The 14524-nt window shown below is 40.9% G+C and overlaps 1 long non-coding RNA gene across 1 annotated transcript in view; it reads left to right on the forward strand.

Annotated features, from left to right (window-relative positions):
• Nucleotides 1–14524, forward strand: part of LOC122815933 — an 820199-nt gene that overhangs the window by 504048 nt on the left and 301627 nt on the right. The window contains exon 2 of the long non-coding RNA XR_006367016.1: nt 2924–3047. This is a non-coding gene — a long non-coding RNA (uncharacterized LOC122815933). The remainder of the gene's footprint in view (nt 1–2923; nt 3048–14524) is intronic.

Below are 14524 nucleotides of genomic sequence, written 5' to 3' on the forward strand. Positions count from 1 at the left end.
TTTACTCATTGTGGTTGTATGTTATATTGTGTCGCCTTTTCGCCCTGGTCATTGCTGAAGACTGTCTTCAAACCCATTGTCCTACCTGGTTAACAAGCAAACAAATAAATGGCAAATGTATTTATACAGCAGTACTTTCTACTTGTTCAACATGTTCACTCATCTTTAAATGTTTATTCTGTGGTCACCACTCAGCGAGTTGCATTTTCAATGCTAGAACTTTAATCATGTCTTGTTGCCCCTATTTCTTTTTTTACATATGTGGTTATATGTACCAAACCTCAGTCTGTTACTTGTTGATCCCTATTATGCTAAACGTTGAGGCTGCCCTTCATGCTCCTTGTTCAAGCGGACTGCTTTTGTCATATAGGTGGTGTGTTAGTTCTTAGGTTGTGTCTACACTTGCAACGCCAGTATGACCCCCACATTAGCGTGTTTAGGTGCATCTTATGTTTTTTGAATTTGTTGGTTGTATTTTGCTTGTTTTTTCTTCGCATATATGACTCTCTGTTTAATACTTATTTTACTGTTTTGAATTTTTTGGTATTTTGCTTGTTTTTTCTTCGCATGTATGACTCTGTTTAATCATCATCTTCTTTCGGATGTTCCCATTAGGGGTCGCCACAGCGGATCATCTGTTTCCATTTCTTCCTGTCCTCTGCATCATGCTCTTTCACCCCAACCACCTGCATGACCTCTCTCACCACATCCATAAACCTCATCTTAGGCCTTCCTCTTTTCCTCTTACCTGGCAGCTCCATCCTTAGCATCCTTTTCCCAATATACCCAGCATCCCTCCTCGGCACATGTCCAAACCAACACAATCTCGCCTCTCTTGCTTTGTCTCTAAACTGTCCAACCTGAGCTGACCCTCTAATATACTGATTCCTAATCCTGTCCATCCTAGTCATACCCAGTGCAAATCTTAACATCTTTAGCTCTGCTACATCCAGCTCTGTCTCCTGGCTTTTCGACAATGCTACCATCTCCAACCCATATAACATAGCTGGTCTCACTACCATCTTGTAGACCTTCCCTTTCACTCTTATTGGTACCCATCTGTCACAAATCCCTCCTGACACTCTTCTCCACCCATTCCACCCTGCCTGTACTCTCTTCTTCACCTCTCTTCCACACTCACCATTACTCTGAACTGTTGATCCCAAGTACATAAACTCATCCACCTTTACCAACTCTACTCCCTGCATCCTCACCATTCCTCTACCCTCCCTCTCATTTACACACATATATTATGTTTTAGCCCTGATGACCTTCATTCCTCTCTAGAGCATATCTCCACCTCTCCAGGGTCTCCTCAACCTGGTCCCTACTCTCACTACAATATCATCTGCAAACATCATAGTCCACAGGGCCTCCTGTCTGATCTCATCTGTCAACCTGTCCATCACCACTGCAAATAAGAAAGGGCTCAGAGCTGATCCTTGATATAATCCCACCTCCATCTTAAACGTATCTGTCACTCCCACCGCAGTCCTCACCAATGTCACACTACCCTTGTACATATCCTGTACCACTCTTACATACTTCTCTTCCACTCCCGACTTCCTCATACAATACCACAACTCCTCTCTAGGCACCCTGTCATATGCTTTCTCTAAGTCCACAAAGACACAATGCAACTCCTTCTGACCTCTGTATTTCTCCAACAGCACTCAGAGCAAATATTGCATCTGTAGTGCTCTTTCCTGGCATGAAACCATACTGCTGATCACTAATCATCATCTCCCTTCTTAACCTAGCTTCCACTACTCTTTCACATAACTTCATGCTGTGACTGATCAATTGAATCCCTCTGGAGTTACTGCAGCTCTGCACATCACCCTTATTCTTAAATTTAGGTACCAAAACACTTTTTCTCCACTCCTCGGGCATCCTCTGACTTTCCAAAATTTTATTAAACAATCTGGTTAAAAATTCCACTGCCATTTGTCCTAAGCACCTCCATGCTTCCACTGGTATGTCATCTGGGCAACAGCCTTTCCATTCTTCATCCTTTTCATAGCTGTCCTTACTTCCTCCTTGCTAATCTGCTTCACTTTCTGATTCACTATCCCCTACATCATCCAACCTTCTCTCTCTCTCATTCTCTTCATTCATCAGCCCTTCAAAGTACTCTTTCCATCTACTCAACACACTCTCCTCACTTGCGAGTACGTTTCCCTCACTGTCCTTTATCACCCTTATCTGCTGCACATCTTTCCCAGCTCTGTCCCGCCAATCGGTGCAGGTCCTTTCCTCTCTCTTTAGTGTCCAATCTCTCATACAACTCTCTATATGCCTTATCCTTAGCCTTCGCCACCTCTCTCTTTGCCATGCACCTCATCTCCTTATACTCATGTCTACTTTATTCATCTCTTTGACAATCCCACTTCTTCGCCAGCCTCTTCCTCTGTATACTCTCCTGTACTTACCCATTCCACTACCATGTCTCCTTGTCTTCCCTCTGTCCAGATGTCACACCAAGCACCTTCCTAGCAGTCCTCCCTTACTAGCTCTGCTGTAGTTACCCAGCTATTCGGTATGAATCTCTGTTTAATACTTATTTTAGTGTTTTGAATTTGTTGGTGGTATTTTGCTTGTTTTTTTCTTCGCCTACATGACTCTGTTTAATACTTATTTTACTGTACTGTCACCAGCTGTTAAAATAATATAAAAAGGAATGTATTTGAATGCGGTGTTTTCATTTTCATTGTACAGGTAAATAAAAATGTTTAGTGTCTGAAGAATCTGTAATCGTGTTGTGTAGTATGTAGAGCATCGGAAATGTAGTTTGGTTAAAATGCTGGTTATGTTCTGGACTCTGATAACTGTCACAATCATCGGAAATGTAGTTTGGTTAAAATGCTGGTTATGTTCTGGACTCTGTGATAACTCTGTCACCATCTTTTGTTTCATTCTACAGACTCTGACTTCCTGAGTTGGACATATGAGAGACAGTGAAGGTCTGTGTATGGATTGCCCTTTCTTCTGAATCTGCTTTCTGGCCAGACTCTCCACTATATAAGATTATCATTTTTTTCAGTCAGGTAAGTGGCTTATCACAAATACACCTGTTAGATTTTATGGAGACAAATGTCAGGTGAACAAAAGGTTGCCATAGTTAACAGAGTGACTTACCACAGTAAGCCCCATTTGCTTTGCGAAGCATCAAGAACAGAGTTGCTTTTAAACTTCTCTAAGTTTCCTGAAACTAAAACCTACTGGTGTTCAGTAGGTGCATTTGAGTAAAACTCCACCTTCCAGTGTAGTTAACCTCATCCCAGAATTATCGTTTTCTCCTGGAAGTATCCAGATGCTTGGTGCTCTGAAATCATTCAGTGGTTTTCCCTGCCACAAACTGGGAAGATCCTACCATTTTCCCACTGTTTCATTCTCACATCATCTCAACGTGTATAACAGAGGCTAGACTGCAGAGATACTATATCTCTCACTTTTGGGTCACCACCCCCAATTTTAAATTGAGATAGAGTTCAGTAAAGTGCAGTAACAACTGAAGCGTACCCTTCCCAAAGTGTTATTTGTTAGAGGAGTCTTCGTACGATGGTAGATGAGTTGTACTACACAGAACTACATAAACTGAGTGACTAAACGCTCTCATTTTGGACAGTGAAGTGCTCATGTTATCCATTTAACTACAAATTAAGTCCAGTTTCAAAAAAACAAGGCAGCTCTCATTTGCCTTACCAGCTCTTAAAGTAACAACTGTCAGTCACCAGTGGGTGAACACATCTAACAGATGTGACATTTAATAATTTAGTGGACTGAAAGGCTGCAGATTTTGGTGACTGCAGCTTTGAACACATCAAAATCCTACTTTTTCACTTCATTTGTACTGTGTAAAATGTACAAAGACCACAAAAGGCTTTTTCACCAGCTGACAGGCAACGCAGATCAAAGCAACTCCATGAAAAATTAGTGCAGACATTGCTTTCATAGATGCTAGTGATTCACAGCACCACCAGTGTAACTACAACTTTTTATGATGTCTAGTCCTGTATTTTAGGGAACTAAAATCAGTTTTGGAAGGGAGAGACAGGAACCGAACGACAAAATTATCCTAGAACAAGACTCCCCATGGTGGTAGTTTTGCTGTTCAAGAACTTAGAATATAGTAGAGCGATCCTGATGTATTAGTAATATATGGAATATCAAAATATTATAAAATGTATACTTTTCATTTTAGAATGGTGCATTCCTTTAAGTCACAGCTAAACTAATGTATTTTATACTGCACTATTTACAGCCATGTGTTGAAGTGTTCCTGAGTACATATAATTAGGAAATGCTGGCATGCGGTGTTGCCTTAACAGTACATTGCAATGGTGAACAATACTTCGAGGATGACTTGCTTTGTTGAGGGGAGTTTTTGCAGATTCATTAAGAGGTACTAAGTAGAAGATTGTAGTGCATCTTCCATCGCAACTTATTTCTTGCACATTGTCTCCCTAGTTTAAGCAGCTTAACTTTTCTGTTTTTGAAATCATTAGGATCCTGTAACAAAATGTTCTGTTTGTGCTCTAGTTTGTATAAACAGCTATATGTGACTGATGGTCTTTCAGAAGTGTTATGCATTTTATCATGGTCTGACACGCAGATTCTGCATTTTATCATGGTATGACACCCAGATTCCACTCTCATCATCCCAGAAACTTTGTTCAATTGATTACTATCTTCATATTCAGTTTCACTGTTAAGTTTTTCCCTGGGATTACATGATCTTTCTGTTTCTTTTAATTAGTGGTATGACACTTACATTTTTGCGAATGATGCTGCATAAATATTTAAAAAAAACAGCAGATTGCTATTTATAGCTTTTGCAGTAAGTTCTGTGTTATAAAACCCAGCAACAAAAGACTTGATGAGTTTAAGGAGTTACTGATGCATGCAGTGCTGTTGATATTTCTGGCTGTGGACAGGTTCTGAAGGTCATGCATACATGTACTCAGATGTGATGACTGCAGTGTTATGTTGGATCTAATGTTATTTCATGTTGCGATTGCTTTAGCAGTAGTTATGGTAATAGATGCTGCACAGTAGATAATACTTTAATGTGAAGGTTTTAGTCCTAACCCAGAAAGATGTACCTGAAAGGTGAAAAAAAACATGAGCGTGTAAAATGCAGGGATGTAGCCAGAAACTTATGAATTGTATACACAGGAGGCATATTTGCTCCCTTCACCGCCCTCACACACGCACGTAACAAGCTCAGGTCATGTCATGGCATTGTAGTACACAGCAGAGCCACACTACATTCCCCAAAAGGTGTAGCTCATGTGACAGGATTGTAAAGCAGTCATCGTCCTGATGAACATGGGTTGTGATTGGCTGCAGTACCTTAACCCTTTAACCACATGGGCTGTGATTGGCTGCAGTACCTTAACCCTTTAACCACACAGACTGTCTTTTGGCTACAGTGCTGCCCTGCACTTCAGCAAGGCTCTGCACGATCGTTCAGACTTCACTAACAATGCAACATTTGGGAGGCCTCTGCGTCACATAGTTGTAACCGTTTATTGATTAGCCACAGAAGTGTACGGCCATAGCTGAAGAGAGAGTGAATTCCATAAGTACTTGAGCAGTCAAGGCACACCATGGCAACAAGTAGCAACTCCTCGATTGAGAGCTGGAAAGAACGGGACAGTTCAGAGGGTTAACAGGTGCTTTAGGCAGACAGGACTAACCCTTCAGGGCAACATGACAGCACCAGGATTGTTATTTCTGTGGGAGGTACCTGGCAGAACTCTATTAATTGAGGTTTGAATGTCCTGATGGTCAAAATTGGTATCTGGAAGCACATGGTAAAATGCATTGCAGTAATTTAGGCAGTAACTAAAGAATGAATAGCAATCAAAAGTCCTTTTATTTACTTGTACCAGTGACAGAAAAGGATGAAGCACTGACTATGGCCCAGCCAACCTGAGTTTGAATATCGGCTTGGGCGCTTGATGGTGCAGATAGGGAAGAATGGCATGCCATCCTACATGTAGGGTGAAGGAGTGCAGTTAGAGCACACTTGGGTGGTATGATTTCTCTAGTGGAGAGTGGGAAGACTACCATGCCGTTCTAGGTGTCCTGGTAACCTCAGCCCCTTGCAGAAGTGAATGGTGGATTAGTACTGATGTTTGTTGTTCATCCCACTCTTGTCTTACTGGGGGGGGTGACGTATGGAAGAATGGCATCTGCTGCACTAGCGATAGTATGACACCCCCCTAGGATGCCTTTATTGCCTTCTAGTTCCCCAGCATGGTGTAAACAGTGTCCAACACATGTTGTGTGGGTTTGATATATCTCACTGTCAATTACAGGCACCGAGAGCAGCTTAATTTACAGCTTTGAGGGAACCAAAAAAAAAAAGTCAGATTAACGAAGGACCAGATTCAACAAAGCCTACACTAAGTGTACACAATATGTATTCAAGAAAAGTCTTACTTGTTTGTGGTTTCTAGTCACTTAAAGATTACAGTTATGTACATGTAGTCTACACTTTGTGGTAACCTTTATGAATCCCTGTCAATATTTAAAGCTGCAGGTCACGCAAACATCCAAATCAATTCAAAACTGCCACTAGAGAGCACCTCCAAACTCACTGGTGCTGCTCTGCACTCATCCTCCCTCATCTAGCACATTAATTCATCTGTAATCACCAAAACGTCACATCTTTTTAGTTCATAAACCTCTTCAAGGTGTCACTCTTCTCTCATCTCCATTTGTAATGTCACAAATCTCGTGAAGTAACTACTTACACTATCAACTCTCGTCACTGTTTATTGAAAATGTTTGTATCAAATTATTTTTCTTATGTATGCTTTATTATGTTTTTTCCGATTATTGTTTTTCTGATAAAATGTATTCCATTGTATGTATACATTTTAACCCGCTGATACTGTTGACACTAAAACTGTAAAACTGTGGAGCTTTTCTCCCCGGGCCTCCACTGAAAATGGCTGCTTAGCTCAGTCAGACTAACCCGGTCAACAAATGTGAAATAAAGTAAATAACTCACACTTTATTTATTACTTATTTATGTCTCTTCACTCAGAACAACATACAGTTATTGTAGGCTTTATTGAATCTGGCCCGAATTGTTTGATCAGCGTAATATTCCTGAGATGAAAACAAGAACCATTTTAAGATTATTATTATTATTATTATTATTAACTTGGACCTTTAGTAACAGTGAATTTCTCAGAAAAATGACCAGATACTGTACTCTGCTCACAAACTCCATCCTGTTTTTCCATACTTGCACTGGAGAAGTAAGGAGGTTTAGTAAACTGACACTGTCAGACTTTAAGGCCTGTATTTTGATTAATGAAACTTTAGTTACCAAATAGTCATCTAGTTAAGGATGTCATTTTAAACCGTCTTTCTAGCTATGAGCAACACTTTGCCTTTCTTGAGAAAAAAACAAGAAACATTTGACATCATCAATGTAAAAATAAAACAGCTGTCTTCCAGAGGATGCACAACCCCCCCCCACACACACACACACCCCAACGCAGGGGATAGCCAGGTATACTCTGAGTATATTTTTGTGGGCATCACTTAGAAACAATGAGACTTTTCAAACCATATTATGTCCACAACCATGTAAATGAGTGTCTGCAGTAATAGCTATATTGCTTACTTAAAGAGAAGATTGACAAACTAAATCCAGGAAGTCATTAAAAGAAAGGAGTGCTGGAAAAAGTGTGAGATAGAAACGACAGACCGGCCTAAGAAAGAGCACTGGTTTGCTAAGAAAGGAGTTACATAATTGAGCAAGGCATCAGAAAGACTCTACCAGCTTCTGGGAACTGACCCAGTAGATGGTACAAAGAAATTCTGTCAGGTTACAGGACAAAGACAGAAAGATGAAGACAGTCATCAGAAACCCTTCATAAGGGATCCCAGCAACAACTTGCTCACCAGTCCATGGGACATCAAAGGCAAATGGAAGGAGTACCTCCAGAAATTTCTGAATAAAGAGAAATCCACAGAAGCTGTTCTGCCCCAGACACAGCCTATGATGAAAGAAGAGGAGAAGCCCACCCTAGGAGAAGTCAGAACAGCACTGAGGAAAATGAAGTCAGGGAAAGCAGCAGGCTCAGATGAGGTCACAGCAGATATGATAAAGATACTGTGTGAGACAGGGGAGAAATGGGTCCTGAGGGTATTCATAATAGTGTAGAGAGAGAGGCATATCCAGGATGACTGGAGAATAAGCATATTAGTGACAGTGCTCAAGAGCAGAGAGACAACTGTGAGCAGTACAGAACTATGAAACTCCTGTCACATTGCATGAAAGTTCTGGAAAGGGTGATTGACAAACAGATACATAGAGTAGTAGTAGGTGAGATGGGAGATGAGCAGTTCAGATTCAGGTCAGGATGCAGCACAGCTGACCCAATGTTTACAGTGGAACAGATAGCTGAGAAAAAGATACAGATGGGGAAAGAGTCCAACTGGGCATTCCCAAAGCTGTACAAAGCATATTTCAAGGTCCCAGAAAAGCTGATGTGGGCAGACCTGTGGCAGTCTGAAGTCTCAAACATTGGTAAAATTAGTACAGGCTATGTACAAGGATCCAATGACTCAAGTACAAACAGTATTTGGCCATACAGAGGGATTTCCAGTGGTAGAGGGTATGGATCACGATTCATCTCCGAGGCCACAGCATTTTTTACTGGTGCTAGACTACGTAAGTATACAGGTCAGAAAGTTGCTATATGCAGATGGTATGGCATTACAGGCAGACTGTGAACAAGAACTTAAGCAAAGGATAGGGGAACAGAATGCAAAACTGATGGCACACAGGATGAAACTGAGTACAGATAGTATATTTGTAATGGCAGCAAATGGGGGAAATCAGAAGAATATGAGAAGTGAGATAGAAATGAAGATGAAACAAGTTAACAGCTGCAAGTATCTGGGAGAGGTAGTTGAGAAGGGAATTCCAAATGAGGAGGTGAAAGCTAGGATCAGAGGGACTGCAGCGAACTGGTACAGTGTGTCAGGGTTAATGTATGACAAAAGAATGTCAAAGAAACTCAGAAGTAAAGTGCACAAAACAGTGGTGTGACCTGTACTACTGTATGGTACAGAAGTCAGGGCAGTAAAGGCAGAGCAGAAGAGGAAGCTAGAGGTGATGGAGTTTAAGTGCGTGAGATAGGTGGTGGGCTACACACAGTGGGACAGACGAAGAAATGAGAAATAAGAGCAGAAGCCAAAGTAGCTCCAACTGCAGAGAAGGTCGAAGAGTGTAGATACTGTGGTTCAGGGTTATGTGAAGAAGATGAGGACTAATTGTTGAAGATGATTTGGGAGAGACATGAAGTAGGCAAGAGGCAAAGACATCAGATGGATTGTGAGAGAGAGATCTGTGACGGGCATAACTGTTGAAGGAAGGACAGTGGTATTGAATCAAGAGATATTGTGACAGATGACACAACACTGACCCCATATAGAACCTGAGGAAAAAGGGGTTGATGATTATAATGATAAACTAAAGCAATATATTTAGAGGGAAAAATTGAAAATGCTAGAAGACCAGTAAAACAGATGAAGACTAAACAGAACTATTGATATAAATAGGATGTGCTGTACTGCAGCTAAACTAATAACAGTGTTGCCACAAAAACTTGGAGTAGCAAAGGAAAGGAAGGTAGCATGTGAAATACCACCATGTAAGCACTGAGGAGAAAAAACTATAAAGCAATTAAGAAGTATCGGTGTTAGATGAATGTAGAAAAAGGAACAGATCATAAAAAAGTCTTGGGTAGATGTGGGAAAAGAAGCACGTAGTATCAAAACAAAGCAGGACTTATTGCATACTATTTCCAGTAATAAACTAAAAGTGTCAGCGCAGGCAGAAAAACTTAAAAGATAATGCAGATAAAAGAAAAACTGCCCTCAGTGTGTTGGACACCGACTGGGGAAAATGTAGACATGATCACACCTTGTGAAGGTAGATGCCTTGTATCTCCAGTCCCAGTGCTAACAAATTAATTGTGTATTTTGGATACCAAATATAGGGGCTGGATTTATAAGCCTGGGGTACTGCTGATGCAGTTTAGTTTAATAACTAATGTTACACTGTCCATTCTTACACAGTGGTTATGCATTTTATATCAATAATCATTTGAAATGCTGGGACCTCCTAGACCTTCTCCCAAAACATGGAGACTGAATGGCTGAAAAGTCTGACTTCCATATGCAAAGTCTAACCAGGCCATTGCTAAGAATATTCCCATTACTCCAGGGTATGGCAATCGCAAGGTTACTATGGTCATGTTTGTGGGTTGTGGGGGAGAGCAGGTGGGCTTGCCCCCTCCAAAAAATTAGTTTAATGGAGAAGAGCAATGTTAGAGATTTGTTCTACATTTTCCAGTCTTTTTTTTAGCATTTTGGGTGCTAACATTTCAGTAGGGAGCCTTTTATTTCACTTAGTTCTTAATTCAGATTCTTCAATGCAAAGTATAAGATTTTATGTTAAAATATAACAGCAGTGCTGTAATAAAATGATTACAAAGTATTCTTATTTATTGATTGATTTAAACATTGGTTGACTGGGAAAGTCCACTGGGTCAGAAACCCTTTTTCAGTGGAGACCCAGGGAGAAAAGCTCCACGATCAGTAAAATAACCTCAGATAACAGAGTCTAGGCAGTTATTGTTTCTAAAATGGTATAACCACCTGTGTTCTGTACAGTCTGTTATTTCACTCATTGTGGAGCTTGTGGCAGCAACTGCCATCTCTATTACCCATTTATAGTGCTAATTCTAAAGATGTGCTTGCCTATTGGTTGTATAACTTAAGTCCAGTGTGCACTTTTTCTAATCACTGCAGTTTTTAAACTTTGCTCATATTAATTGTATGTTATACCATTTATTGCACTACTTTATGAACTGTAATGCTATTGCTAATAATAAAAACGAACAATTTAATTTTCTATTGTTTCTAAATGGTTATTAGCATTTTGTCATGTTATATTACCAGTATATAATGACTAGAGAATACATAAATTAGGTGGAACCTATGCCTAAACATGCTATGTTCCTACAGTAATGCACCAGCATAAATGGAAAGCAGTGAAGAGAACTGCATCGCTAGGCGCTCTAACCTTCTCTGAACTAGACTGCAAGATATGTTTTGAACTGTTGGTCATGTGTACTTTTGTAATTGCTTCTAAGGATCCCCTACACTACACCGACACACCACAAACCCAACAGCCAAAACACCGAAACCACACAATACCAAACACCGACTCACAACATACGCAACACAAGTACACCAAAAACGTTACAAACCTACACTAAACCTTACATACACAACTGTCTATGCACTAACCTTAACCCAAACCCTAAGGTCCATCACTATCACACACTTACCTTGCCCGCACCCTAACCCTAAAGTCCATCACTAATGCACACTTACCTTACCTGAACCCTAACATCCGTCACTATTGCATACTTACACAGTCGCGCTCATTTCGCATGTCTGTGTTTTCAGCGTCGGGATTTCGAACCGTCTGTTATTTCCGTTGTCAGTCTTCCGGTGTCTGTGCTCTCATCATCAGCATTTCAATCGGTCTGTGTTCTCGGGTAGACCCGATTCTCAATATGTTTAAACTATATCTCTAGTGCATATCTCACAACTGTGCAGATTTTCACAGAATGTCCAGATTTTTGCCTCATATTTTTGGTCCGTTTTTCATAAAATTGTTTTCTGGCAAATTAAAAGTGAAAAAGCAGCAAACTAAAGACCAGGAAGGAACCGCACCACAAAACTAATAAACTTTCGTTCGTTTAATAAAACACCACAAACTTCTTCAGAATGATTCTGATTCATTCTGATGAAGTCCGTGGTGTTTTATTAAATGAATGAAAACATATTACTTTTGTGGTCCGGTTCCTTTCTAGCAAATTAGTAATAAATCATTAAAGATTAAAGTTAGAAGTTTGACTTTCAGATTTCACATCCTTCAAAAAATTCATGCTGATGCAAAACCTGTTCTGTCAACCTTCTAAGTTTGTAAGAGCAATATTTAAAAATTATCCCTTTTTTGGGGCCATTGTCCTGCTTTTATTTATGGCTTTGTCCAGATTTCTTGCTTTAAGAGACTGAAAGGTGTGGTCTAGTGTGGAGAGTCTGCATTGTAACTGTCTTTTACCCATTTTTCGCATGTACTATGTTATATAGTGGTTTGCATGTTGTGTAGAAGGGTGCGTGTTAGTTCAGGAATGTGTACAGCCATGATCCTTTCCTCACTGTATGAGGGTGCGTGTTTAGGAATGTGTATAGTCATGATCCTTTCCTCACTGTATGAGGGTGCGTGTTCAGGAATGTATACAGCCATGATACTTTCCTCACTGTATGAGGGTGCATGTTAGTTCAGGAATGTGTACAGCCACGTTCCTTTCCTCACTGTATGAGGGTGCATGTTAGTTCAGGAATGTGTATAGTCATGATCCTTTCCTCACTGTATGAGGGTGCGTGTTAGCTCAGGAATGTTTACAGCCATGATCCTTTCCTCACTGTATGAGGGTGGATGTTAGTTCAGGAATGTGTATAGTCATGATCCTTTCCTCACTGTATGAGGGTGCGTGTTAGCTCAGGAATGTATACAGCCATGATCCTTTCCTCACTGTATGAGGGTGCGTGTTAGTTCAGGAATGTGTACAGCCATGTTCCTTTCCTCACTGTATGAGGGTGCGTGTTAGTTCAGGAATGTGTACAGCCATGTTCCTTTCCTCACTGTATGAGGGTGCGTGTTAGTTCAGGAATGTGTATAGTCATGATCCTTTCCTCACTGTATGAATTTCAGTTGCATTTCTTTTTGGCCTTTGTCACTAATTGGTTATGTAAATCTCCTAATTATATGAAGCTTACTTCAAGTCACCTTATCTTACATGCAAATTATCTTCTAACCATTATCTTTATTTCCATTCATTTTAGAGAATTTTAAGGGTCAAAAGGTATTGCAATCTGGAGTTAGCTATTGAAGAGCAAACATTTAATTATACGTGTATGTTTGAAAATATTGAAGTATAGCAACAAAACTGCAGAGTTGGATGTTCGTGTTTCACTGTTGCAGTCATTACTTTTGGGTTATCCTGCTGGCAGGCTACCCTCAGTCGGCCAGAATTCCAAAGTCTAGGTCCAGCGTCGGTTGCTGTCGCCTCCTCCCTGACGTCAGTGCGCCATTTTCTTCAGTCTTTCTTGCCGCGCAGTGCCTGAAGCAAAAGCAGTTTGCAAGTGCTGGTTGGCCAACTCCTGAGATTTTCAAATCCGAATTTCAGAACCGAAGTCTTCATTAAAGCTAAGTACCCCATTGGGGAAACTTTTTTCTTGCTCCAGACCGATGTCAGAAAAAGTTAACAATTGTATTTCTTGTGGGAAGTAAATACCTCATAAGGGTTTTCACTCTTACTGTATTCCTTGCCTAGGCCCTGATCACAACATTGCTAGCTGTCAGTTTTGTGCTAGATTTAACCAATGCACTATCAAGCGTCGGTTCAATTTTGCATTTCATTACTTTGGCCAAAATTTTAATTATATAATGCCGTCGGACCAGCCGACAACTGGAGTTTACAAAAAATGCAAGGACAAGGATAGGCATCAGAGGTCAAAAACCGATGACGAAGCCTCTACTAGGCCAGTCGCCAGTTCTCAGTGAGGCACTTTCGCAGCCCCTGGCGCCCGCTACCTCAGAGCCACAGGCCGCTTCCGACTCCCATGTGGAGCCCGACTGGTCCTCTGGATACTCAAGGTATTGGACACTCGGAAATCATACCCTCAGATGGGTCCGGAGCCGCTGAGCAGGTATCTGCTTCTGAGGGTGTCTTCAGACCTACACAACTATATATTAAGCCATCTTCAGCTTCAAAGACTAAAGTGGCTCTAAAGACAAAGAAACAAGTACAGCATTCTCCTACTCAGACTTTCATGCCTAAAAAACAGATGCTCAAAATGGCCGAAGGCCTAATTACTTTTGAGCAGGGCTTCCATCCCTCTCCTGATAAGAGGCCTAGGCAAGAGACAGAATATGATTCTTCTGATCAGGTATCTATTTCCTCTGATTCCTCTACTGAACAGGATTACTCTATGCTTCCCTATGAGGATTCTGATGCTGAAGAATTCAATCCTTCAGCCTTTCCTCCTGAGAATTATTTTTTGGGGGAAACCCTGCATACTATGAGGGAGCATTTCCACTGGGAGAGGCAAGATTATTCTGAATCTAAGAAAAGGCTCAAAGACTTTCTGCTTCTTCCTCAGCACAGACCCCTTGCTATTCCACCTCTTCTAGACATTGTAGATTATGTATTTTCAGAGTTCGGCCTGTCCCCTGACTCTTTACCCCCCTGCACCTGCTAAGCCAGACAGATACTACAGGGTCCTGGATTCTCATAAATTCCTATATAAAAACCCCGCTGCTGACCCAGAAACTATATCTCAGGGTCCCAAGTGCATTAAAGCTTCCACTGCAAAAAAAACCCTGTCCCCTCTGATAGGGATTTTAGGG

This window comes from Protopterus annectens, chromosome 11.part0, assembly GCF_019279795.1.
Source record: "Protopterus annectens isolate FY-2018-M chromosome 11.part0, PAN1.0, whole genome shotgun sequence".
NCBI lineage: Eukaryota > Metazoa > Chordata > Ceratodontiformes > Protopteridae > Protopterus > Protopterus annectens.